Genomic DNA, 25583 nt, shown 5'->3' with positions numbered 1-25583 from the left:
ACTGCACTGTCATGACTTCAGTGGTTTTATTTGGGGGGTATGCTTTCACTCCCCACTGGCAGTCAGAGGCCCCAACACAGTCAGTTGAATTGTAGCTGCACTTCTAAGTCAATATTTCCATCTAGCATATTAACTATAAGGTGTTAATATATTCATGCTAGATGGACAAAATATCTTTCAATACACAAATTGACAAGAGTTCCCAGCATCACATCAACTCTTACATAAATTAAAATCCAACCCACCTTTACCTTAACCCTAAATTACACAGTTCTTACATGGCCTAAACATTATTAACTTTTATCTCAGTATGTCCACATAACCAACTTTAAACCACTCCCATCCCAATACCAATTTCCCATTAACAAACTATAAACAACAATTTAACTAAAACCAAAACCCTACTACATTATATTGGTTAATACTATGATAGTTACATAACAATTTAACACACCCTATATAAGAAATGACCGAACAAGCCCATGATCTGTTAATATAGCTTAAATAAGGCAAAGCACTGAAAATGCTTAGATGTGTGTGTGTGTGTGTGTGTGTGTGTGTGTGTGTGTGTACACACACACACTCCATAAACACAGAGGTTTGGTCCTAGCCTTTTTATTGGCTTGTGGTAAACTTTCACATGCAAGTGTCCTCACCCCAGTGAGAATTCCTCTATATCAAAATATCAAAAGATGCAGGCATCAGCTTCACTAAATAATATAGCTCATAAAGCCTTACTCAACTACACCCCACAGGACACAGCAGTAATTAAAATTAAGCATGTAAACAAATGTTTGACTCAGCTATACTATAAGAGGGTGGGTAAATTTCGTGACAGCCACAACAGTCATAAGATTACCCTAGTAAATATAATATGGCATAAAGCATGATTAAGAAAACAACTAAAAAAGATTGATCCTTTACTAAGCTGTAGAAAGCCCTAGTGGTAATAAAAATAGTATACAAAAATAGTCTTAAAACATACGAATTCTCAATACCTAAGGCCCAAACTGGGATTCGATGTCCCACTATGCTTAACCCTAAACATAAGTAATCAACAAACGAGATTATTCACCAGGGTACTACCAGCAACAGCTTAAAACTCAAAGGACTTGGCGGTGCTTTATATCCTTCAAGAGGAGCCTGTCCTAGTTCGATACCCTGATATACCTTACCTCCTTCCGCAATATCACCCTATGTGCCACCTTCTCCAGCAAAACCTAACAAGGCCTCATAGTGAGCACAAGAATGTTACATAAAAATGTTAGGTCAAGGTGTAGCCTATAAAGTGGAAATTAGGCACTACATATTCCATCTTCTAGAACAATACTTACAATAGCTTTTATGAAACCTCAAAGTTCAAGAGGGATTTAGTAGTAAGCTAAGAACAGAGAGCTTAGCTGAACTGGGCAATAAAGCACACACAGTGACACCACCAACAACACTGCTGTCACCCTCTTCAAGGACTATTAACTATAACATGATATCTGATTTTATTCCACTAATAATACGAGAAGAGATAAGTCATAAAAATGTAAGCATACTGGAAAGTGTGTTTCCAATAACCAAAATGTAGCTTAACAATCTAAAGCACCCAACTTACACCCAAAAGATTCCACTTAACTATGGACATTTTGAACTAATGCTAGCTCCTGAGCCTAAAATCTTAACAACAATGTATCAGTAGAATAGAACATTTACCTAATAAATGTATAGGGATATAAATTGTTAATTGGAGCTATAGAGAGAGTACCATGCAGGAAAGAAGAAAGTATAACAAAAATATAAAAAAGCAAAAACTAAAACTTTCACATTTAACTAGAACTAACTTTACAAAAACAATTTAAGCCAAGACCCCGAAACCAGACCAGCTACTTATGAGCAAGTAATTAGAGCCAATGCTCCTATGTAGCAAACTAGTGAAACAACTTATAAGTAGAAGTGATAAGCCTACCAAGCCTGGTGATGGCTGGCTGTCCAGATTAGAATATTAGTTCAGGGGCTGGGGTTGTGGCTCAGTGGTAGAGCACTCACCTCACATGTGAGAGACCCTGGGTTCGATCCTCAGTACCATATAAAAATAAATAAACAAAATAAAGATATTGTGTCCATGTATAACTAAAAAAATTTAAAAAAAAAGAATACTAGTTCAACTTTAAATTTACCCAGAGAATTAGTAATCTCAATGTAAATTTAACTGATGATCTAAGGAGGGACAGCTCTTAAGAAGAAGGAAATAACCTTAATTAGGGAGTAAAACTTTAAACTACCATAGTTAGCCTAAAAGCAGCCATCTATTAAAAAGTATTTATTTAAGCTTAACTCAAATTCAACTCAAGCATAATTCCAATACTTGAAATGAACTCCTAACCCTAAATTGGACTGTTCTATTTATACATAGAAGAAATAATGTTAACATAAGTTAAAAAAAAAACAACTTCTCCCTGTGGAAGTTTATATCAGACCAAATAATTCACTGATATTAACAACTATATAACACAAACAACTCAACCATTATTGACAATATTGTTAACCCAATACTGGCATGCACTTAAGAAAAAGATTTTAAAAAGTAAAAGGAGGGCTGGGGTTGTGACTCAGTGGTAGAGCACTTTCCTTGCAGGTTTGAGGCCCTGGGTTCGATTCTCAGCACCACAAATAAATAAATAAACTAAAAGTCCATTGAGAACTCTCTCTATATATGAATGAATGAAACAAAAGTAAAAGAAATCAGCAAACACTAACCCTGACAGACTGTTCACCAAAGACATTACTTCTAGTATGAACATTGTTAGAGGCACTGCCTGCCCAGTAACATATATTTAACGGTGGAAGTATCCTGACCTTGCAAAGGTAGCATAATCACTTGTTCCTTAAATAGGGACTTGTATGAATGGTATGACATGGTTTAATTGTCTCTTACTTGTAATCAGTGAAACTGACCTTCCCAAGAAGAGGCGGGAATGAATTAATAAGAGGAGAAGGCCTCAGGGAGCTTGAATTTAATAGCCTAAGCACTCTCAACAATAACTCCTTGAGGGCCTAAAACCCTGCCTATGGGCTAAAAAATTTGGTTGGGGTGAATTCGGAATATAAATCAATCTCCGGATGATTATAATCCAGACCCCAACCTGTCTAAATTTTAACTCATTAACTGACCCAAACTATTTGATTAATGGAACAAGTTTCTGTAGATACATAACAGTGCAAACCCAGTCAAGAGGTCATATCCACAGTTAAGGTTTACTACCTTGATGTTGGATCAGGATGTCCAAATGGTATAACCAATATTAATGGTTCCTTTGTTCAACAATTAAAGTCCTATGTGATCTGAGCTCAGACCAGAGAAATCCATGTTGGTTTCTATCTTTTAAATATTTCTCCCTGGATGAGAGGACAAAAGAAATAAGGCCAATTCTACACGAACTCCTTAAGATAATAGAGGAAATAATCTAATTCTAGTAAATTATTGCCCACCCTGCCCTAGAACAGCATCTGTCAAGACGGCAGAATGTGGCAATTGCAAAAGACATCAAACTTCATTACCAGGGGTTCAACTCTTCTTCTTAACACGTATGTTTTTAGTAGATTTACTCCTCCTGATTGTCCCACTCTTATTAGCTATGGTTTTCTTCACTCTAACAAAACAAAAAATGCTGGGTTATATACAACTTCAAAAAGACCCAAATGTTGTAGGACCCTATGGCTTACTTCAAATGTTTGCTGATGCAGTAAAGTTACTTATTAGAGAGCCACTCAAACCTCTAACATCTGCCTTCATTTTATTTATTATTGCTCCCTCCCTAGCCCTTACTCTGGCATTTGCAATATGAATCCCCTACCCATGCCACAACCCTCACTAATATAAACATAGGAATACTCTTTATCCTTGCAACATCCAGCTTAGCTGGATATGTGATCCTATAATCAGGATGATTCCAAATATGCTTTAATCGGAGCACTACAAGCTGTAACACAAACCACCTCCTATGAAGTACTCCAGCCATTATTCTACTATCTATCCTGCTTATACATGGATCATCTACTCTATCAACCCTAATCACAACTCAACTATTAATATCATTACTTACTAATATGACCCTTAGCAATAATATGACTTATCTCAACACTAGCAGAAACAGAACAAGCTCTTTTTGACCTGATAGAAGGAAAATCAGAACATGTATTAGGATTCAATGTAGAATATGCCATGGGCCCCTTTGCTCTATTTTTTTGTAGCCAAATACACCAATATTATTATAATAAAAGGTTTAACCACAATTCTTTTTATAGGGGCACTCTTCAACCCACCAGTCACTGAAATCTTCACATTTTGTTTTCCCCTAAAGACCTTAATCTTCGATATTCTTATGAATTCGATCATCATACCCAAGATTCCGATACGACCAACTCATGCACTTATTATCAAAAAACTTCTCACCCCAACATTAGCTTTATGTATGTGACACATCTCCCCACCCATTATTGTAGCATATATACCCCTCAAACCTAAAGAAATGTGACAACATGAGAGCTACTTTGATAGAGGAAATAACAGAGGTTTAAATCCTCTTATTTCTAGAACCGCAGGATTTGCACCTAACCCTAAGTATCCAAAATTCTTCATGCTACCTGATACACCATGTTCTACTAGTAAAGTTAGTTAAATAAGCTATCGGGCCCATACCCTATAATGTTAGTTTATATCCTTCCCATACTAATTAACCCCTTAACTTGCTACCATTTATCTCACCATATTTTCAGGAACTTCTATTACACTATTTAGTTCCCTCTGACTACACATCTGAGTAGGATTAGAAATAAGCATACTAGACATTATTCCTATTTTAATTAACAAAGCAAACCCCTGGTCAACAGAAGCTGCATCCAAATATTTCTTAAGTTAGGCCACAGCATCAATAATTTTAATAATAGGTGCTATTACCAATGTTATAGACAAAGGACAATGAACTTTAATCAACTCCAACAACAAAATCTCTTCCCTAATTATTTGCTGTAGCGCTATCAATAAAAATGAGTTTAGCCCTATTCCATCTATGAGTCCAAGATGTTACTTAAGGAGTCACACTTACATTCAGGATTAATTCCATTAACATGACAAAAAATGGCACCAATTTAAATTCCCTCTCAAATTGTTCCCTCAATCAACTTTTCCTTAGTAATAACAATAGCAATACTGTCCTTATTTTAGGAGGATGAGGAGGACTTAACCAGACGCAACTACGAAAAATCCTAGCATACTCATCACTCGCTCACGTAGGCTGAACAATAGCAATCATCACATTCAATCCCACACTAACTATGTTTAATCTAATTACTTATTACTCATTAAACTATGTTTAATCTAATTACATAATATAATTACTTATATTATGCTTATAATCAACATATTCAAGTTATTCCATTACAATAAAAAACAACCACCCACTCATTCTCCAATATATGCAATAAATTTCCTCTACTAATTTCAATAATTCTTATTTTACTTATATCCCTAGGTGGACTTCCTCCATCCATTAGTTGGGTTCACCCCAAAATGAGTTAAAATGCCTGCTTAGCCATTTTACTTATTAAGGAACTTGTATCAAATAACTTTATTATGCCCATGTCTATGGGCAATAACAATCCTGCTAAATCTATATTTCTACAGATGACTTATCTACTTACCATCCCTAACATTATTTCCATCCTAAATAATACTAAAATAAAATGACAATTTGAAAGTACAAAAACAACCCCTTTTATAACAACCCTTATAATTCTATCTACTCTCTCCCTCCCACTTACACCCCTATTATCAATCTTAAGCTAGCAATTTAGGTTAAACTTAGAACAAGAGCATTCAGAGCAATAAGTAAGTTCCTGCAGTAAGGACTGCAAGACTTTATCTTACATCAACTGAATGCAAACCAATTACTTTTATTAAGCTAAGCCCTTAATTAACTCATTTCACTAGACTGATAGGATTTTAACCCATAAAAACTTAGTTAACAGCTAAATGCCTAACTCAATTATTGGCTTTAGAAAAAAAGACAGGAGAAGCCCCAAGTTGAAGCTGCTCCTTTGAACTTGCAATTCAATATGATAATTCACCTCAGGACTTGGTAAAAGAGGGCTCAACCTCTGTCTTTAGATTTACAGGCTAATGCCTGCTCAGCCATTTTACCTCCTACCTGTATGTTCATAAACCCTTACATTGGAACACTTTACCTCCTCTTTGACACATAAGCTGGTATAGGAGGAACAGCACTTAGTCTAGGTGAACTAGGTCAACCTAAAGTCTTGCTAGGGGATAATCAAATTTATAATGTAATTGTAACTGAACATGTGTTTGTAATAATTTTCTTTATGGTTATACCTGTTATGATTGGTAGGTTCTGAAACTGACTAGTTCCCTTATGATAGTAGCCCTGATACAGCATTTCCTCGAATAAATAACATAAGCCTCTGACTCCTACCTCCATCATTTCTTCTCCTTCTTGCCTCCTCTATAGTTGAAGCAGGTACAGGAACCGATTGAGCAGTATATCCCTCACTAACTGGGAACCGTGCATACACAGGAGCCTCAGTAGATCTCACTATTTCTCACTCCACTGGGCAGGTGTTTCATCCATCCTAGGGACAATTAATCATATTACTACCATTATGAACATAAAATCCCCTGCCGGATCACAATTCCAGACTCCACTATTTGTATGAGCAGTAATAATTACAGCTGTGCTACTCTCCCATCCCTCCCAGTTCCTGCAGCAGGAATTACCATATTCCTCATAGATCCAAACCTAAATACAACATTTTTCTAACCTGCTGGAGGGGGAACCTATGCTTTATCAACACCTATTCTGTTTCTTGGACATCCAGAAATATACATTCTGATTCTATTCTTTTGGATATATGGGAATAGTTTGAGCTATAACACCCATTTGCTTTTTAGGATTCATCATATGAGCACATCATGTACTTACTGTAGGAATGGGTGTGGACACCTGAGCATACTTCATGTCAGCAACCATAATGACAGCTATTCCAACCAGAGTTTTCATCTGACCTGCAACTTTACACAGTGGCAATATTAAAGGGCCCTGGGCTTTGTTTGCCTACTTACTGTAGGAGGCCGCACAGGAATTGTTCTAGCTGACTCAGCACTAGACATTGCATCACATGCTACATATTATGTAGTAGCTCATTTTCACTATGTCCTACCCATGGGGACTGTGTTTGCAATAATGAGAAGATGTGTTCACTGATTCCCTCTGTTCTCTGGTTATACCCTAGATGTTACATGAGCTAAAATTCACTTCACCATTATATTGTAGGAGTGAATTTAACTTTCTTCCCAACACTTTTCCTAGGATTATCTGCCATACCACAACAATAATGTATACACATGTATACAACATGAAATACTTCATAGGGTCACTTATCTCTCTTACAGCTGTAATAATTATAATTGTTATAATGTGAGAGGCATCATATCAAAAGGAGAAGTCCTAACTGTAGAACTGACAACAACTAACCCTCCACCTTATCACACATTTGAAGATCCAACCTATGTGAAAGCATAATTCAAGAAAAGGAAGAATCAAAACTCCTATGACTAGTTTCAAGCCAGCCCCATAATATTTATAACTTTCCTTATAAAATGTAACTAAATATTTACATAGCTTTCTCAAAGTTAATTTATAAGTCAGAATCCTTTATATCCTCATGGCATGCTGATTTGAACTAGGATTTCAAGATGTATATCATCTATTATAGAAGAACTATTACACTTTCACAGCCACATACTTATAACCCTATTCTCCATCAGCTCCTTAGTTCTTGATATTATCTCACTTATACTTACCACATAACTCACTCACACAGGCACCATTGGGTGCTTAAGAAGTTGAGAAAATTTGAACGATTACACTTACTACTATCCTCATTCTAATTTTGCTTCCCTCGATACAAATTTTATGAATAATGGTTGAAATTAATGACCCTTCGTTAACAGTAAAAACAACAGACCACCAATGATATCGAGGCTATAAATATATAGATTACGAAGACTTAAATTTTGATTCTTACCTGGGTTCCACCTCTGACTTAAATCCTGGAGAATTACAACTTAGAGAAGTTGATAATCCAGTAGTTCTACCTATAGAATTATCAGTTTGCATGTTAATTTCATTAAAAGATGCTCTTCACTCTTGAGAAGTGCCATCCCTCTGATTAAAACCAGATGACTTACCCAAGCTTCCCTAACATCAACATGGCCAGGATTACAGTACAGACAAGGCTCAGAGATCTGTGGGTCTAATCACAGCTTCATGCCAATTGTCCTTGAATTAGTTCCACTGAAAAACATTGAAAACTAATCTTCATCAATATTATAAATTCTCCATGAACCATTAACCTTTTAAGTTCAAGATTAGAAGCTTAAATCTCTTCATAAGAAGATGCCCCAACTGGATACATCAACATGACTTATTACCATTACAATAATTTTCACCCTATTTATCTTATTTAATCTCAAACCATTCATACCCCTCGTTTAACCCCTCACCAAAAGATTTGAAATGGATTGAACATAAGATCCCTTGAGAAGAAAAATGAATAAACATTTTTTGCCTCTTTCATTACCCCTACAATAATAGGATTACCTACTGATATCTTCATTAGCTCACTCCTCAGTATTTTACTGCCTTCGCCTAATCGACTTATCAATAATCAACTAGTCTCATTTCAGCAATGATTAATTCAGCTCTTACTAAAGCAAAGGGTGATGATACATAATCCAAAGGGCTGTGTACCTGATCTTTAATACTCATTAATTATACTCATTGGACCAACAACTTTACTTGGACTATTACCTCACTCTCTTACACCCACCACCCAACTCTCATACATCTAGGAATAGCAAATCCCCTAGGAGCAGGTGCACACATTAAGGATGGGAGATTAGATTGGATCCCACGCTGGCTTGGGACCTACTCTGTTACAGGTCCCATAATGAGGAATTGCCTCCCCCAAGGCGCCTAGAGGGGCCTGGTGGTAGACCCTGGTCCCCTCCAACCCAGTTGAGAAAGAAGGAGGGAGCAAGCCATGAGCTGACTGGCAGCGCAAGACTGGAGTCTCCCTTGGTGCTCACGGCCTCCCCCGTGGGACACCACCCTTCGAGCTGAGGGGCTACGCGCCCAGTTCACTGCGCTCCGTAAGGCTGGAGCCCCCCGCCCCCAGCCGCACTGATTCACCCACCTGCCTACCAGCCCCGGCCCCAGCCCCAACTCACCCTCAGCTGTCGAAGGAAGAAACCCACAGCTCTCCAGGCGGTGTCTCCAACAGCAAAACAAGAACTGCTTTTGCAGCAACACAGAGGCCCCGATGGCGGGGGGCGGGGCTAAAAACATATGGCTGGGGGCTTTGGGCGTGGCCAAGCCTTAGGGGAGGAGCCAGATCTTCTGGTCCAGCTCATAGGGGCCAGATAGAGGAAATGTCAGGAAAGACACTTGGGTCAGAGGTGGGACCTGGAGCTGAAACCAAGGTGATGCCTGGCTGGATTTTGTAAGTTGTTTTTTGATGGTTTGCTTGTTTGTTTTGTTTTTTTGGTGCTGGGAATCAAACCTGGGGGCCTTGGGCATGCAAGGCAAGCACTCTACCAACTGAGCTATTTCCCAACCCCATCCCTAAAGAAGATGAAAGGTCATTTGCAGGAAAAGTGAATGGAACTGGACATCATCATGTCAAAGGAAGTTACACTCAGAAAGACAAGTGTTGATGTTCTCTCATGTGGACTCTGGACATGGGGGAAGACAACAGGAAAGTAGTAGGTGGACTTTCAGGGAAGGGGAAGAGGACCACGGTTATAGTGAAGGGGTTACAGAAGATAATTGGGAAGGAGGATGTGATCAAAGCATGTTATATGCATATATGGAAATCTCATGGTGAATCTCATTATTTGGCATAATTAATATGCATCAAAGATTATAATTATTGTAAACACAACATTTTGAAACTATTTTTAATAATTGAATACCTCTTTTAGTGATTCCTTCATGAAATATTATCTATAAGACTTCCTTAGTGACTATTCCTAGATTATTCATAAATTATGATCATTGATTAGATTTTGTTTTTCAAATCATTTAACTAGCTGAGAGAATACATCTTAGACCATGCTAAATATGTTTGTAGCAGATATTTTTTTCCATCACTGGGCTAGAGTGCTTGGTTAGAATGCATAAGGCTTCGCATTCCATCACCAACACTACAAAGCATCTTTTTTAAAAAAATACAACTAGAAATACTGAGAAAACTAAGAATACATAATTTTACTTTAGAAAAAGTAAATCAAAATCCAGATAGCTCCCACCCCCCAAAATTAAATTGATTCTTCACTAGAGCCAAAATTCTGTCCTATCCAAAATTCACTCTTATTTCTGTGTTCTTTCCCTCTGTGTCCTTTTTGAGTTTGAGAAATTCTTACTGTCACACCTAAAAGACTGTTGCATGGATTAGTGTAGTGTGATGTACTTTATTCTTCTTTTTAAAATATATTTTTATAGGGGAAAAAGATATCATTGGGACAGCTTTCTTGAATAGGTTATATTAGAAAAAAACCTATGGCTTTTTCTAATATAATCTATTCTTTGAAAGAAAATTCAAACAAACGATCTTCATTTGCAGTAATGCAATGAGATTTTGCAGAAAACTGTCTACTTAAAAGGCAGTTTCAGGGATGGGAGTGTAGCTCAGTGACAGAGCATGAAGTCCTGGTCCAATCCCCAACACTCCTCCAAATATAAATATATGATTTTAATGAGAATAAAATGTTTTCTGACATGCTTTTTTATATGTGTTTTGGTGGAAAGTGGGCAAGGAAAAACACTTTTTCTTCTTTTTAAGATTTTAGTATCTGAATCCTTTGAGTCCCTCTCCAATCTGTGCAGGCATCACCCTGGGTCCCAAGGCTCCAAAGCTTTGGCTTCAGTGGTATCCAGGCCAAGTTTATTTACACCAGTGCTGCACCTTCAGAGGCCAGAAGCTCCAGCTACAGCAGAGGGTGAAGTACCTGTGAAGAGCATGGTAATGCCACCAACCCCACTCCTCCTCACCATGGTGTTGCACCAGATCTAGCTTTTGCACACAGCTCCCAAGAGTCTCCTTGGAGGAAAGATGGAGGTGGTAAGCATGGGTGGGGGTTACAAATTGCTTAAACCAGTCAAACTTCTTCCTAACAAAAGAACTTGTGAGAAGCTTTGCCCCTGAGGACTGGAGAGCTGAGGCCTCTGGGCCATTGAGTTCCAATACTGAGGCTTCTCTGGCAACACCCCTAGTCCAAGAGAACCAGGATAGAGCTCTGGAAACCACTCCAACCCCATGAAGCTGGGAAGGATCTTTCTGTCAGAAGCACCAATATGACTGGTTGAGAAAATCACTTTTTAGAAAAGAGATGCATGCAGAAACTGTGGCACCCACTGCACAGTTGTGGGGCTGACAGCCAGAGCTCGAGTCTGAATCTCTATTAACTTCACATCAGGGATTTGCTGATAACTGCAGAATGGTGCTTTCTCAAAGAAATTTCACCTTCAGAGAAGCAAGACTCACTGTAAGCTGCCTCCTGTGGAACTAACATATTTGAAAGAGGACCTGCATCTTCCAGCTTCCCCTCTGTGGCTGAAGCTCCAGTGATGTTATCCATGACAATAGGATTCATTGAGAAAATTACATTTTAGAAATGAGATGTGATTGGCATAATTATGAAATCAATGGAATATAATTTGTTCTAATTCAGTCTCCAGTACTTCCTTTCCTCCTCCCTCCCCATGTTCCCTTCCTTCTACTTGACTGATATTTCTGCTATTTATTTACTAATTTAAAAAAATTAGTGTCCTGTGCATGTGCATGATAATGAGATTCACTGTGGTATAATCTCACATGAACATAGGAAAGCTAGGTCAGATTCACTGCACTGTCTTTCCCTATCCCAGCCCTCCCCTTCAGTCCCCTTTGTCTACTCCACTGCTCTTTCTTCTATTCTTTTTTTATCCTCTGCCCTCCTTATTTTGGATTAGCTTCTGCATATCAGAAAAAAAATTCTACCTCTAACTTTTGGGAACTGGCTTATTTCCATTGGTATGATAGTGTCCAGTTCCACCAATTAACTGGCAAAGGCCATAAAGTCATTCTTCTTTATGGCTGAATAGAAGTCCATTGTGTATATGTGCCATGTTTTCTTTATCCATTCATCTGTTGAAGGGCACCTAGGTTGGCTCCATACCTTGGCTATTGTGAATTGTGTTGCTATAAACATTGATGTGGCTGCCTCCCTGTAGGATGCTGATTTTAATATTTTTTTGGATATATACTGAGGAGTAGGGTAACTGAGTCATATGAGGGGGTTCAATTTTCAATTTTTTCCCAACTGCTTTCCAGAGAGATTGTGCTCATATGCAGTCCCCACCAACAATGTGTGAGTGTACCATTTTTCCCACATTCTTGCCAACATTTGTTGTTACTTAATTCTTGAGAATTGTCACTTTGACTGGAGTGAGATGGTATCTCAGTGTAGATTTAATTTGCAATACTCTAATTGCTAGAAAAGTTGAATACTTTTTCATAAATTTGTTGACCTTTGCATTTCTTCTTTTGCTCATTTATTGATTAGATAATTTGCCTCTTGCTTTTGTTGTTGTTTTAGTTGTTTTGGTGTTAACTTTTTTGAGTTCTTTGTATATCCTGGATATTAATGCTCCATCTGAGGAGCAGGTGGCAAAATTTTTCTCCCATCCAGTTGGCTCTATATTCACAAACTTGTTTCTTTTTCTGTAAAGAAGTTTTTTTAAAAAGTGTGTGTGTGTGTGTGTGTGTGTGTGTGTGTGTGTGTGTTTAAGTTTTAGCTGGTCACAATACTTTGTGGTGCTGAGGATTGAACCCAGTGCCTCACATGTGCTAGGCAAGCACTGTACCACTGAGTTACACCCACAACATCATGAAGAAGCTTTCTCATTTGTTGACACCCCATTTTTTTATTCTTTAAATTTTACTTTTCTCACTTTAGGAGTTAAGGAAGTCAGTTCCTGAACAAACATACACATTGGAGTGTGGGAACTACATTAACAAGACTCCCAAAGTACAAGAAATAAATCAAGAATCAACAAATGAGATAGTTTCAAACTGAAAAGCTTCTTCTCAGCAAAAGAAATAATCACTAAGGTAAACAGAGCCTTAAGAATGGGAGCAAATTTTTATTACATGCACATCAGATAGAGCACTAATCTTCAGGATATATAAAGAAATCAAAAAACTTAACACTAAAAAAACAAATAACCCAATCAATAAATAGGCCAAGGATCTGAACAGACACTTTTCAGAAGAGGATACACAATCAATCAACAAATATATGGAAAAATGTTCATCATCAATAGCAATTAGAGAAATTCACATCAAAAATACTCTGAAGATTTCACCTCACTCCAGTCAGAATGGCAATTATCAAGAATACAAGCCACAAGAAGTATTGGCAAGGATGTGGGAAAAAAGGCACACTCATACACTGCTGGTGGGACTGCAAAATGGTGCAGCCAACATGGAAAGTAGTATGGAGATTCCTTAGAGAACTTGGAATGGAACCCCCCCCCCCTTGACCCAGCTATCCCACTCTTTGGTCTTTACCCAAAGGACTTAAAAACATACTACAGGGACCAGCCATAGCAATGTTTATACCAGCACAATTCACAACTGCTAAATTGTGGAGTCAACCTAGATGCCCTTCAGTAGATGAATAGATTAAAAAAATGTGTATATATATATATATATATATATATATATATACACAATGGAACACTACTCAGCAATAAAAGAGTATAGAGTCATGACATTTGCAGGTAAATGGATGGAGTTGAAGAAGATAAGCTAAGTAAAATTAGCCAATCCCAAAAAACCAAATACTGAATGTTTTTTCCGATATAAGGAGGCTGATTCATAGTTAGATAGGGATGGGGAGCATGGGAGGAAAAGACGAACTATAGATAGGGCAGAGGGGTGGGAGGGAAGGGAGTGGGTATGGGGTTAGAAATGAGATGGACATCATTATCCAAACTACATATATGAAGATATGAATAGTGTGAATATACTTTGTAGACAACCAGAAATATGAAAAACTGTGCTCTATATGTGTAATATTAATTGTAATGCATTCCACTGTCATATATAATAAATTAAAATTTAAATTGTTTTAAAAGTGTCAGCATCATATCCCTATGTTATAATCTATGGAAATTGGAACTATTATAAAAACTCACTAGGCTTTAGAAGCTATGCAAGATAATAAACAGAATGCTATTAATTGTACTTTTTATACAGGCTCGGCTACATGAAAGTCTTAAATGGGAATTACCTTTCTGACTTGAAACAAGTAAATCTAGGAATTCTCAGCCTTTACACGTGAGCAGTAAGAGCTGTTCTAGGCTGAGCATATTTTTTTTTTTTTGTACAGGAAATGACACATTCGTTCATTTGACCCTAACAACTCAGAACTCAGGAACAAGATGTTGTACACTGTGACAGCAAAGAGAAATGAGATCTGATATCAAAACATTTGTGATCAGCTTCAAGGGAATAACTGGATAAATCTCTATAAGACAACGTCTTCATCAGACAATGTCACAGGAAGAAATAAAGAAAACATGAGGGGACTATTTTAGACTAGAAGAGACTAAAGATATATAAAAACACATCACTTGAACTAAGAGTCCTGGTGTGTGGTGGGTATGACAGCTGTTGGGATGGTGGTGTAGTTCAGTAGTAGAGAACATGCTGACAGATATGAGACCCTGAGCTCCATCCCCAGCACCAGGTTCTTTAGGAAAACTGTGGAAATCTGAATATAGAATGATATTACATGATTAAAGGAGTACCATTAATTTCTTAAATGTGACAATGGTATTATATTTCTATAGAAGAAAGAATTTATTCTCAGAAGATTTGTGGTCAGTTTTCTAGCAACACGTGTCTCAATGTCTACAATTTACCTTCAAATGATTTTACACATAAATATTCAGATGGCAAAATGTTAACTGTTGACTCTATGTTGTAGATATACATATGAGTAGATGCTTAGGGTACCATCTTTTTTAACTTTCATGTGTGTTTGAAAATTTTTATTAAAAATGTTGAAAAGGGCTGGGGTGTAACTCAGTGTAGTGTACTTGCCTGGCATATGTGAGGTCCTAGGGTTCATCCCCAGCACTGCATCAAATTAATAAATATCAGAATTTAATTTTAGAAATGGGGAAGTTTATAGATGGAAAACCGTACTCAAGGCTACATGGCTTCTCAGTAGCAGACAGAACTTGGTCTTGGTCTGATTTCTAGGAGTTGGTAGTATACAACACTAGCTGCACAAACTGTCTCAACTTACACAGAAAATGACTTGCCACCCTGCTGGATTCCACATATGGTAAACAGAACTAGACAAATATACTGATTTGGAAAAATGTCTATTGCAAACATGCCTTGTTTAGAAAACAATTCATATCGAGTGCTAAAGAAAGAATCCTTATTTCAACTCTTGAAACTTACCCCAAGAAAAGAAAGACAAAACTTTACACTTAATGGTGGAAACTACAAGATTTTTTTTCAAAGAGCAGAAATTCCAGACATATGCAAAGGTTCCACATTGGGGTAATCAAGTACAACTGAGACTGTACATTCGATAAAATAAATGTTCAATACTATAAAAGCAAAGTTGCTTAAGAATGAGGCACAACTGGGTAATAAAGGTACTTTCAGGGCAGAGAATGAATATGGACAAGAAAGGTATTGGGGGGGATCAATAATATTGGCAAATTATTCAATTAATTAATTTGTTTTAATTAGGTATATATGACAGCAGAATGCATTTTGATTTATTGTACACAACTGCTGCACACCTCTTCATTTCTCTGATTGTATCTGGGTATTTAAATTCTTAAAAAAATAATTAGTGATCATACTTCCTATTGCCTCAAAGCCCCTCTCCACATTTCCATATGCCTTACACACCCTAATTACCCAAATTGAGCCAACATTAAAATAAAAAAACCAAATAAATCCTTATCATCAAGATACAATATTCGGGGGTAAAACATTTTAAAGCAGAACAGTAGCTTAGAAAGCACATCTAGGTGCTCCCTCAACCTCTGCGTGGTTGAATATGCAGTGGAATAAAACCACTCTTTTGTAGGTAAACGTCCATGACTAGCAAGACCAAGCAAATTAAAACTCAGGGCTGCGGGTACTTTAGGGATGGGAGATGAGATCCCCTGCTGGCTGGGGACCTGCTTTCTGAAGGGTTCTGCTGCAGGTTCCACAATCAGGAATTGTCCCCCCCAAAGCACCTAGAGGGGGCGGGGGACCCCGGGGCCACGAGATAGGTCCCGGTCCCACCACCCCATTCGACAAGGAAGGAGGGAGAGAGCGAGGGGCTCTCTGGGGGCGTGAGGCTGCAAATGAAGGTAGATCCTTTGGAGAAAGATTTGGACCTATGTTTTATATAGCTTGCTTCTTTCCATGGGCAAAATCTCTGACTCCCAGCTGTGCTGGGGGCAGAGACAATGGATATTTCTGACTGAGTGATGTAATGCCAGATCCATGGGACCTCATTAGACCACCAGGAGCCGAATCCGATGCAACCACACAAGAGTCTTTATTGCAAGCTCAATGCCAGCTGACTCTTCCAGTAGTTCTGTAGATTGACAACATGTTAGGAAACCATGTAGTTTAGCACACACCCCTCATGGCTTAAGCAAATCAGTTCAAATGTATCCACCTCTTAAACTTACCAATCACCCTTACCCAACTTGTTCCCACCAGTGAATGTGCTAATCAATGTTAAGAGTTGTTTGATTTCCCTGTGGTGTGAAATGATTTGCTCTGGGATGTTGTGATGCATAGAGTATCCTTCAAAAACCTACAAATCCTCACTGAACTAAGGGCTGGGACTCACTCCCTGGGACCACTGTGTTGGGACGGTTGTAAGTCCAGGCTGGAGCTTGCAATAAGGACTGTTGTGTGCTTGCATTGAATTCGGCTCCTGGAGGTCTATTGGGTTCCCACGAATCTGGCATTACAGGTGGAGGGGAACACAGCCCTGGGTCTCCTCACCTCGGCCAGCATGGAAGCACAGCTCCAGGAGCCAAGGCAAGGTCAGTCAGGCCCAGTACTCTCAGTGGTGCTGTGCCTCAGGTAGAGCCTTGCTCTCACCAGTGGGGACGGGGTGGAGGAAAGGAGGCCCTACCTTCTGCACTCAGCCACAACTTAGCCTCAGAAACTGGTAGTTGAAGACAAGATGAGAAACTCAGAATTTCTGCTTTCCTGAGAAGACAGCCCTCTGACTGGGAGGTGGGGGGAAAGAGAGTCAGTCCTGTGTTCTTGGTTGTGCCAGCCTGGGGTTCAAGGGCTTAGGAAAGTATTACAGATCTTCCCTGCCGCGTGTCTGTGTGACCTTCGCACACCCTTGATGGGACACCTAAAGAATGCTGACTTCTTGGTGGGTTTGGTTCACTCATGAGAACTCAGAATCACTCACTTAAGACTGTCACTCTCAAGGGATCTGGCCTGTCCTTGAGGGGACAAAGTGTCCTTGAGGGGATCTAGGTCAGCAGGCTGTTAGAATGAACCTTTGTCCTAACTTGTATTTAAGGAAGAGCTCACCAGGAGTAAGACTTTGGACTCTCCCCCATGAACAGGACGCTCTGCCTGGGACTTCCCTGTGGGGACCCTGAAAAGCTGCCCTGGGACTCCCCAGCTCCTGACTTCAGGTGCTGGTGTTTTCTCTGGTAAGTGATGTATTTTCTTCTCTTTCTCTCCCACCTTTCACTTTTGCTTTTGCTTTCATGTGACTACTAAAACAAACACTATCTTATATAAGAGAGTCTCTTTATCGTCTCTCAGAACGGACCTGCCAAATTCAGCAGCTGCACTCATATGTCACATCTTAATGTTACTGGGGTCAAATTTCTGTCTCTCTGAGCTGCCAAGAGGGAGTGTTACTGAGTCCTGGGGCAAAAGCCCTGGCTCTAGGGGTCCCAACAGATCAGCCCCAATCCCCTATTTCAATATACCTAGCAAAGAAATGAGCAGTGCAGGAGGGCAAGAAAGGAGCTTTAATTAACGTGGTCATCATATTGGGAAGCACAACAATAGGGGTACAGTGACCAAAGACCCTTCTTCAAGGGGCTGATAGAAACTTTAAAAGTTTTGTAGAAAAAAAGACAAGCTTGCATGGCTGGGGAGTTTGCAAAGCTGGCAGAGTAGACATCTGGTCAAGCCATGGTCCTGTTGGTCATTATGTCAGGGCTGGTTCTGTGGAGCTCTGGGAAGGTCATCATTTCATAAGGAGGCAATTTGGTTCCCACGTGAGATGGTTGCTCCTGCTTACAGGGTCAACTTCAGTCCCATCAGGAGGCGATTGCACCTTGTTAGAGCCGGTAATCTTGTCATGGGATGTTTTGCAAGACTCACTGTTGACACTGGACATGGGAATATTGACTTAGTGACTGTAGAAATGAAAACAGGTGAATGATCACACGGGCAAGGCTCTTATTATGGCTTCTGTTTGTGAAGGGAGACAGAGCATGGACCATTCTGGCTCCCAGAATAAAGGGAGGGAGTCCCTTTGATTCATGTAAAAGGGCTTTTTGCAAGAGGGCTAAGCTTTAGGAATGCTAATTGCTTTCAAAGGTGTGTTTTCTTTAACTTTGAGGAAAGCAAGAGCAGCTGGTCATCCTCGAGCCAAATGTCAATTTTTCATATTGATGCCACAACCTGGATAAATATTTATCTTTGCCTTCTGACAACAATGAACTGCTGTAGCTGTTAAGATCACACATGGAAGAGAACAAAAATCATGGCAAGTAGCAAATCAAGGGCCCTGGGAATGTGTCCTTTTGGTGGCTCCTTAACAGTTTTTAATCCTTGATGTTGTTTGTCCTTGGGGAGTCATGGCAAGAACATCCTGGCCCCAGTGATGCCCAGGGCTCTGAAGCTGATACGGTTGTTTGTGGGAATGGGTAAGGCACACACCAAGCTTTCAATAACTAACAAGCCACAAGTTAATGAAGGAGAGAAAAACTCACACTATCTTTTTTTATATGTTGATGGACCTTTATTTTATTCCTTTATTTATATGTGGTGCTGAGAATTGAACCCAGTGCCTCACACATGCTAAGCAAGTGCTCTACCACTGAGCCCCAGCCCCAGCCCCTACACTCTCTTTTAATGGCTGTTGGGCCGTGAGTTAAGGTCCAGAAGTGCATTTGTCCCTACGGTGGTCTCTGTCTTACTGTTCTTTGAGTGTAGTTTCAGTTCCTTGTCATGAAGATGCTTACCAATTGGACCTGTGGTTTCTAGAATCCAATGCAATTGCAGAAGAAAGAGGCTCAGGAGAAAAAACACTGACGAGGCAAATGGAATCAGAGAGGGACAAAATGGAATTGGTTAGGTCAGTTTCTGGGCCCCTTCTGGAGGAGGACACGTTTTGGATCAAATATTGCAAACTCTCATTTTTCTTGCTGTATTTAGTGGATTTTCTTGAATAAATATTTCTTCATTTGCTGCATGCCTTTAGGATCATGTTCAGAGACTAATTTCTTCACAAAATCATTTTCACCAGTTTCCCTTGGGAGCAGATCCCCTGAGCTATTCAGATGGTCACGTCAGAAGTAGAACACAGGGCAGAAGTGTCTTAGATGCATTCCTTTGTGTGAAAGGGAGTTGGACACAAAATGTTGTATTCAAGATTTTAAATCTGGATGGCATACTCAAAAAAGCAAAACCATAGGGATTAAAAAACCCAATAAGTAGGTACCAGGAACTGGGAGTGGGAAAAGGGTTTGACTATGAAGGGGCAGCAGGAGGGAATTCTGGGGTTGCTGGAACTTTTCTGCATGGCACTTCAGTGTGAGGAGAGGATTCCATAACTTTGCTATGGACTGAAATGTGTCCCCCACAATTCATATGTTGAAGCCCCAACTTCTAGTGTGAGTGTATTTGGAGATAGGGTCTATAAGGTAATTGACATTAAATGAGGTTATGAGGGGAGACCCTAATCCTATAGGACTAGTGTTCTCCTAAGAAGAGGAAGAAGCACCAAAGTGCTCTCTCCATGTGTATTGAACACATGGGAACTGAGAGAAGGCAACTGGCTAACCTTAAACCAGGATGAGGGTCCTCACCAGAAACCAACCCTGATGGCACATTGATAATGGACTTCTGGACCCTGGGGTTGTGACAAAATAAATTTCTGTTATTTAACCTACCCAGTGTGTGTGTGGAATTGTACTATAACACCTGAGCAGACCAATACACATTTATCAAAACCCACAGAACTGTGCACGACAAAGAGCAAGCCTCATGAATGCAAATTTTAAACTACTGGCCAGGCTGTGGGGCAATGCAAAATAAAATTTTTGTATTTATTTTTTTAGTTGTAGTTTGACACAATATCTTTATTATATTTATTTTTATGTGGTGCTGAGGATCGAACCCAGGGCCTCACATATGCTAGGCGAGCGCTCTACCACTGAGCCACAATCCCAGCCCCGAAAAATACAATTTAGATGGTGACAAACAAACATATCTATATTTCAAATGAATCACACAATCAAGGTGAAAGGAATGAGAGTTATAACTTCATTAAGTTATTTTGTTAAAAAATATGTAATTTCCTAATTAAATTGGAAAATAAAGAATTGCTAATGTTTGCAAAAAGAACTATATTAAAGTGGTACTCTGTTGGTAAATTTGTTTCTCACAGGGTCATAGGTCAGGAATTTCAAAACTGTTTTATTTTATTTTTTATTTATTTATTTTTTTAATTTTTTTTTATTGGTTGTTCACAACATTACAAAGCTCTTGACATATCATATTTCATACATTAGATTGAAGTGGGTTATGAACTCCCAATTTTACCCCAAATGCAGATTGCAGAATCACGTCGGTTATACATCCACAATTTTACATAATGCCCAATTAGTAATTGTTGTATTCTGCTACCTTTCCTATCCCCTACTATCCCCCTCCCCTCCCCTCCCCTCCCTTCTTCTCTCTCTACCCCATCTACTGTAATTCATTACTCTCCTTGTTTATTTTCCCATTCCCCTCACAACCTCTTATATGTAATTTTGTATAGCAATGAGGGTCTCCCTTCATTTCCATGCAATTTCCCTTTTCTCTCCCTTTCCCTCCCATCTCATGACTCTGTTAAATGTTAGTCTTTTCTTCCTGCTCTTCCTCCTTGCTCTGTTCATAGTTGCTCTCATTATATCAAAGAAGACATTTGGTATTTGTTTTTTAGGGATTGACTAGCTTCACTAAGCATAATCTGCTCTAGTGCCATCCATTTCCCTGCAAATTCTATGATTTTGTCATTTTTTATTGCTGCATAGTACTCCATTGTGTATAGATGCCACATTTTTTTTATCCATTCATCTATTGAAGGGCATCTGGGTTGGTTCCACAGTCTAGCTATTGTGAATTGTGCTGCTATGAACATCGATATGGCAGCATCCCTGTAGCATGCTCTTTTAAGGTCTTCAGGGAATAGTCCGAGAAGGGCAATAGCAGGGTCAAGTGGTGGTTCCATTCCCAGCTTTCCCAGGAATCTCCAAACTGCTTTCCAAATTGGTCGTACCAATTTGCAGTCCCACCAGCAATGTACAAGAGTACCCTTTTCTCCACATCCTCGCCAGCACTTGTTGTTGTTTGACTTCATAGTGGCTGCCAATCTTACTGGAGTGAGATGGTATCTTAGGGTGGTTTTGATTTGCATTTCTCTGACTGCTAGAGATGGTGAGCATTTTTTCATGTACTTGTTGATTGATTGTATATCCTCCTCTGAGAAGTGTCTGTTCAGATCCTTGGCCCATTTGTTGATTGGGTTATTTGTTATCTTATTGTCTAATTTTTTGAGTTCTTTGTATACTCTGGATATTAGGGCTCTATCTGAAGTGTGAGGAGTAAACATTTGTTCCCATGATGTAGACTCCCTATTTACCTCTCTTATTGTTTCTCTTGCTGAGAAAAAACTTTTTAGTTTAAGTAAGTCCCATTTGTTGATTCTTGTTATTAACTCTTGTGCTATGGGTGTCCTATTAAGGAATTTGGAGCCCGACCCCACAATATGTAGATCGTAGCCAACTTTTTCTTCTATCAGACGCAGAGTCTCTGATTTGATATCAAGCTCCTTGATCCATTTAGAGTTAACTTTTGTGCATGGCGAGAGGAAGGGATTCAGTTCAAAACTGTTTTAGATATGTCCCAGGGTTGAGCAAATTGACTGTAGAGAGTCAGAGCCAGACTTATCACTGTTACAGAGGGAAGACTAGAATGAACCCTATGGTGCTTAAAACCCAGGTGTGTGTGTGTGTGTGTGTGTGTGTGTGTGTGTGTGTATATGTGTACATACACAGGGAGTAAACACAGATATATCTCTTATCACTGACAACTGACGGGAGAGATGCTCCAGCAGCGATGAGTACACCTGGTACCCATACCCTGCATCCTTGGATCTGAATCAGGTAAAATACAAACTGATTTTGGTGTTCCCAAAGTAAGGAAGTTTTATATATATAAAAGGGTATGTATAAAGGCTAGAACTCAAACTGAAAGAGTTCGGAACAATTAGAGCAATGAAACAATGGCAGAATTGGTTTATAACCCAGAGAGTAGAATAAATGCCCTTGAGTCTCTGGTGATATAACAAAATAACTTAATGAAGTTATAACTCTCCCTTTAGGAAGAATTCCAATTAATGAATAAAGAAGGAATAAAGAAAATAGAAATACCACTGTTATGGTTTGGATATAAGGTGTCCCCCCAAAGTCTTCCGAGTTAATGCAGGAATGCTCAGAGTTGTAGTGACTGGATTGTGAGAGCTGAAAACTGACCGGTCCATCCTAGTTTGAATGTGGCTGGAGGATGTGGGTCACTGGGGATGTGCCCTGGCAGGGGTTCATTTTCCCTGTGGCCCCTTCTTCTCTCTCTCTCTCTGGGGACTCCCTTGAAGAAAATGAAAAGACTAACAATAGAATGAGAGAAAATATTTTCAATACCTAATCTAATAAATGAGTTGTATCTTAGAAGACTTAAAGATCTTCTATAACTCAAAAACAAAAAAAGGAAAAACAATTCAATTAGAAAACAGGCCTGGGGCTGGGCAGTGGCTCAGTGCAGAGCATTGCCTAGCATGTGTGAGGCACAAATAAAGGTCCACTGACAACTAAAAAATAAAAAATGTTAAAAAAAAAGAAAATAGGCAAATGAGTTAAGCAGTCATTTCTCCAAAGAATGTATAGAAATAGCCAAAAGCACATGAAAAGAAGCTCGGCATCATTGGTCATCATGATACTGAAAGTTTGGTCTTTCTTCCTGGTGCCAATACAGACAATGAGAAGGTTTTTTTTGAGGGGGGATACCAAGGATTGAACTCAGGGGCACTCGACTGCTGAGCAACATCCCCAGCCCTGTTTTGTATTTTATTTAGAGGCAGGGTCTCACTGAGTTGCTTAGCGCCTCACCTTTGCCGAGGCTGGCTTTGGACTTGCAATCCCAGTGGCTCGAGAAGCTGAGACAGGTGATTTCCTTGGAATTCATACTCAGATGGGGAAATTCTAGGACAAAGAAAAGGAACAGTGATACAACTCTTGTTAAATAATATCAGTTGCTCTAGAAATAATGACCTGACTAACCATCCCTTCTATAATATTTCTTTTCTTTTCTGTCTGCTGACAACTGATATATTTTTAATTTTTTCATGCCTACTCATCTAGTAGGTGCCAAATGTCTTTGTCTGCTATTCCTTAGTGCATCTCTTCAAAGTGAGTATTTTGATTTGCAGATGAAGAACATCAGAAAGTTCAAAGCTCTTGAAGTCACAGGGCCAAAAGGCAGATGACAGCTAAGTGGCAGACCATTCCTTCAGTTTCTATGAGCCCAGGGGCTTGCAAACTGTGATTACTTGTATCATTTCAGGAATTAAAACAAAAAGCAAAAAACCATAGATCCAAATTAAACCCCAGAGGTAAGGAGTCCTGGATGATGGTGGCAGTGGCTGTACTGCACTTGAATATCCCTGGATTCTATCACAAAAACATGGAGAGAGCCAGGCAAGGTGTGTGCATCTGTAGTCCCAGCTACTCAAGAGGTTGAGGTGGGAGTATTGCTTGAGCCCAGCAGTTTGAGACCAGCCTAGTTAACATAATGAGACTCCCTAAACAAACAAAAAACCCATCCACCCATCCATTCATCCATCCATCCCAGAAAATGCAACTAGGGTAGCATACCGTCTCCCACAGACTAGATCTACAAGGAAACCAGATGACAAGGACCCAAGTATGTAAAGCTCAAGAATGCAGTGGTGTCCCCATGAGCCTTTCCTGAGAGAAATCTACTAGAATCTTTTTCAAGGATTAAATATGGCCCCAATTTTTTTGAAATTGCTCCCATCCAGTAGTTATGCTATCTTTCCTTAAATCTTGGTGGGCCCTTAGAAGATCAAGGAAGTGATAACGAGCCCATTTCTGGGCTCAGCATTAAACACCTTGCATTTTCAGTATCTTTTACAAAGCTCATTCTGAAAAAAGATAACTACCAATGTCGGGTGTCAGGCCACCCTGAGGAAGCCCAAGCTGGTCACCTGGAAAGGCTTCATGGCATAGATCTAGGCTTGACCATCTCCAGTAGTTTCAGCCATCCCAGGCCAGGAGTGCCAAGGTAAGCCAAGTCAGGTAGCCACAGCCAGCATCTGATGGCAATTGCACTGGAGGCCCCGCAGGAGAGCCACCCAGCTGAGTTCAGTCAACTCACAGCACCATGACACTAAGTCATGGCTTATGCCTATAAATTGGCATGTCCACTCCCAACCTGGTGTTGGGGACTGGACCCAGGGCCTAATGACTGCTAGGAAAGTGTGTCACTGAGCTACACACCCAGCCCCTGCCTCCAAGTTTGGAAAGGCTTGTTGCATAGCAGTAGGTAACCAGATCCACCTTGCTGCAGGAAGCGTGGGGTCAGAACTGGCAACATCAGCATCACCTGGGAGACTGTTAGAAATTCACATGCTCAGGGCCTGGGCTGGATCTTCAGAATCAGAATGCACACTACAACTTGACCCTCAAGTCATTGTCATAGGAAATACGCTCAGATAATGAAAATGATGGGGACACTTTGGCAGTAGGACTGGCGACAGTCCCAGCAAAGAGGAGAGGACTGGGCCTTGCTCCCTGTGTGCCTCGTGTTCTTCTATGTCTCCCATATGCCTTAAATACAACAAGCACTCTGTCCCTTATACCTCTGCACCCTCTTCTTAGAGTATTCTTTTCCTCAATATCCCAGGGTTTCATCTTTGTCAAATCTGTGTTAAAAATGAACAATCTCCCTGAGGTCTCCCCTATTTAAAAATTCACTAGAACACAGAAAGTGCTCAATAAATAATGGTTCACATTAGTTTTATTATTATAGTTGGTTTTGTTGAAGGCACTCTGTTGTTTGGCACCTGAGTACTTCCTGGTTGCTACATTTGGGATGACAGATTTTGTTAT

General features: G+C 39.6%; 1 long non-coding RNA gene across 1 annotated transcript in view; it reads right to left on the bottom strand.

Moving 5' to 3' along the window:
* LOC144376191 (uncharacterized) overlaps positions 1–25583 on the bottom strand; it is an 81661-nt gene that overhangs the window by 47265 nt on the left and 8813 nt on the right. Inside the window, exon 2 of the long non-coding RNA XR_013436390.1 lies at positions 23562–23654. This is a non-coding gene — a long non-coding RNA (uncharacterized LOC144376191). The remainder of the gene's footprint in view (positions 1–23561; positions 23655–25583) is intronic.

The sequence above is a fragment of the Ictidomys tridecemlineatus genome, chromosome 3 (genome assembly GCF_052094955.1).
Source record: "Ictidomys tridecemlineatus isolate mIctTri1 chromosome 3, mIctTri1.hap1, whole genome shotgun sequence".
NCBI lineage: Eukaryota > Metazoa > Chordata > Mammalia > Rodentia > Sciuridae > Ictidomys > Ictidomys tridecemlineatus.
Note: the sequence above shows the minus strand (reverse complement) of the source record. Positions and strands in the feature narration are given on the sequence as shown.